Genomic DNA, 3,379 nt, shown 5'->3' with positions numbered 1-3,379 from the left:
TGTCTCTTCTAACATACTAGTATTAACAGATTTATCCTCAAGTTCACTAATTCTGGCTTCCATTACTTAAAATTTACTCCTTTGCCCTTTCAAAGTATTATCCATTTCTGAAATATTTGTATTAATTTTCTGGATTTCTAATCACAGGTTTTGTATTGTTTCAAAATTTGCATTTATTTTTGTCTGATTGTTCTTGTAGTGTTTTCTTGAATTCTTCTAAAAAATTTTTCTGTGTTCTCCTTGCTTTCCTTGAGCTTCTTGTCAGTCCTTTGAAGGTTCCTACATTATTTTGAACTCTTTTTCAGTCAGTTCCATTACCTTTTCTTTCTCAGAAATGCTTTCTGACTCTCTATCTTGTTCATTTGAGCCATTCTCACTTGTTTCTTTGTGTGAGCTAAAATTGTCTGTTGTCTCTGGGGTATTGTGTCATATTTGTATTTAATTGCATGCTAGTTGTATGTTGATTTGTTCTTAGGCTCCCACCAACTGTCTCCTGTGGGCGTAGTTAGAGAATGGAAGTGAGTGCACCATTCTCCAATCGCTGTTCGTGCACCTCAGTTTAGGGTGGGTTTGGCTGGTGTTGGCTGCTGTCTATCATTGATCAGGTGCTATAGGAACTGATAGTGGCTCTTGTCCAGTGGGTGAAGCTGCATAGGGTAAGGTTGAGGCTAGGTTGTATGGGCATGGGTCCTGTCTCCTGTCAGGTGGGAAAGAGGAGAAAGTACATACACACAGATACATGTATGCACACATACACACACAGAATAAACATACAAGCAAAGGGAAAATAGTAAAGGATAAAAAAACTCAGGTAGCAATCAGAAAAATAGAATATAATGACTAAAAAGAAAAAAGAGGAACAGGAAAATGGAGCTATAGAAGAGATAGAGAAAAAAACACACCAAACACTTGGAAAAAACAGGGAGATGGAAGACGAAAATGGAAAGAGAGTAGAGACTAGTAAAGAAAGATTAAAAGAAAAAATTAAGAAAGGAGGGGAAGTGAGAAATCGAAGGAAAAACAAAAGCAGAGGTAGAAAACAAAACAGAATAAATATACAAGCAACAGTGAAAAGAGAAACTAATAAAGGAGAAAAAATAAATAAAAACAGGCAGCAACCAGAAAAAAAATAATAAGCGAAAAGAGGGACAGGAAAATGGAGTTATAGAACAGAATGGAAAGAGAAGGAGAAGAAAGAACAAACAAACAAAAACAATGAAACAATGAAAGAAAAAAACAAAACAACAACAACAACAATAAAACAGTGTAGCTGTGGAATTCGGAGAGGAAAAAACTCTGGGGGGGCTCCTGTCAGGTAAGAATCTCATGAGGTGGGTGCAGAAGGGATGTGGCAATGTAGTTCCTGACCCTAGATGGAGTTCCTATAGGCCTAGGTGTTATTTATGTTCAGGGCACTCAATCCAGAAGAAATTTGTGGAGGCCCTTGATGGAACTGGTTTCAGTGTCTGTTAGGACCCTGGAAGAGCTGGGGGCAACATGGTTAGTTATGAGGGTTTCTGCTAGATTAATGCTAGTCTGGTAACTCTGCAGATTCATAGGTCTAGAACAGAGCCTGCCTGTATCCAGGCACCAAAGTGGTGCAACCAGCCCCTGCCTCATGCTGGCATGGCTCACAACTACATGACTTCTAACTCCTAGAGAGCAGGATCTATGCTGGAGGTGGATGAAGGTGGGAGCTGGCCACATCTCTGGTCACCAGGGGAGCCTGTGTAAATCTGTTCTGCCAAGTTACCTTCCGTCACCAAAGTCGCTCACAAAAGTTCAAGATGGTAGTGTCACATCTGGCCAGCTGTTCACCAGTCAATATCCCTCTGTCACCATCCCTGCTCAACTTCTCCTTCCAGAAAAGAATCCACTTCTTTAACCTTTTCTTGGAAGTTCAGTGTTCCAGGATTTTTATCTGTGTCTGTTTCATTTGGTCTCTCATATCTTTGCTGTAGAGGGTCCATGTAGTGCCAGAAGTCTGTATCTAAGTTTTGAGAAGGCCTGAAAACTTCCATTTTGTGCTTTTGGCCATCTTTTTGGAGAGATCACATGGCCCTAAGACAACAATGAAATGGAGAGAGACCATCTTAGATCTTAGTCTCATGACTGCAACTGCATGAGACTCTAATCTCATGACTGCAACTGTATGAGACTCTAAGTGAGATGAGCAAAAGGACTGCCTAGCTGGGCCCACTCCATGCACAGATTCATGACAGATAATAAAAGGGTTATTGTAATTCTTAATTTTGTTTTCTATGGTTGCTGTAATTTTAAGCCACTTATTTTAAGGGTGGTTTATTAAGTAGCATTACATAGCCAAAACAGTTCCCATAGCCCTTTGTAGCAGCACCCTGGCTTTTACCTGGGCACGTTGTAGCATGACTGAAAGACATTTCTTGGCCTGCTTTTCAGTCAGGAGTGGCCAATTTGAATAAGTTCTGTATAATGTGTTGGGTGGTATTTCCAGGAAGTTTCCTTAAAAAAGAGGGACAAACACTTTTCTTCATTCTTAATTCTGCTGCCTGGAACAGATGTGATGGCTGGAGTCCTGGCAGCCATATTGAACCATGAGCCATTGTCTTTATTTCCTATGCTGTAGAGCTGAACCTATTTCTAACTGATACACAGCAAGACCAAATTCCATTATGAATTCCATTACTCTACCTTTGTAGTAGGAGCCTATTTCAATAATTTATTTGCCCCCTCTAGGGGAACCCTGCTTCAGGATACAATGGGGAGCAAAAATAGACATGGTCCCTGTTTACCATGGACCTTATAGCTAATCATATAATCACAAAGTAAATGGAAAATTGTAACCATGGCAAGTCCTTTAAGGACAGTCTCATGATGCCAGCAGAGTCCGTAATGTGACTTTGGTTGAATCAAGAAAGTCAGGAAGTGACACGAACTGAAATCTGAAAGGTGGGTTCAAGATAACTCAGTGAAAATGGTAGGGAAAAAGAACATTCTGGGTAGAGGTGACAGCATGTACAGAGGTTCTATGGCAGGAGGAAGCATAGCAAGCATAATGGACAGAAAGATTATGTGGCTTGAGTGGGGAGAATGAGGTGAGTTTGATGTGCAAGAGGCTGCATAGGGTGGCAGATGGGAGAAATAGGAGACCATATTTGTTTGGGAAGTCATAGAAGGTTTTAAGTGTCAGTGGTCCAAAAGCGGGAAGATGACAGAGGAGGAAATGAAGAGAAGTCAAAGGATTTAAGAGGTATGCCTTCCTCACATTCCCATTCTTGGCTCCTGACTTTTAAAAATCTGTTTATTATTGAACTGAACTAAGAACATGTTGTTGTTATTAGGTGCCATCGAGTCGGTACCGACCCACAGCGACCTTATGCCCAGCAGAACGAAACACTGC

This window comes from Chrysochloris asiatica, unplaced genomic scaffold (assembly GCF_000296735.1).
Source record: "Chrysochloris asiatica unplaced genomic scaffold, ChrAsi1.0 scaffold00018, whole genome shotgun sequence".
Taxonomy (NCBI): Eukaryota; Metazoa; Chordata; class Mammalia; order Afrosoricida; family Chrysochloridae; genus Chrysochloris; species Chrysochloris asiatica.
The sequence above is the reverse complement of the archived record's forward strand: the minus strand, read 5'-3'. Positions refer to the sequence as shown.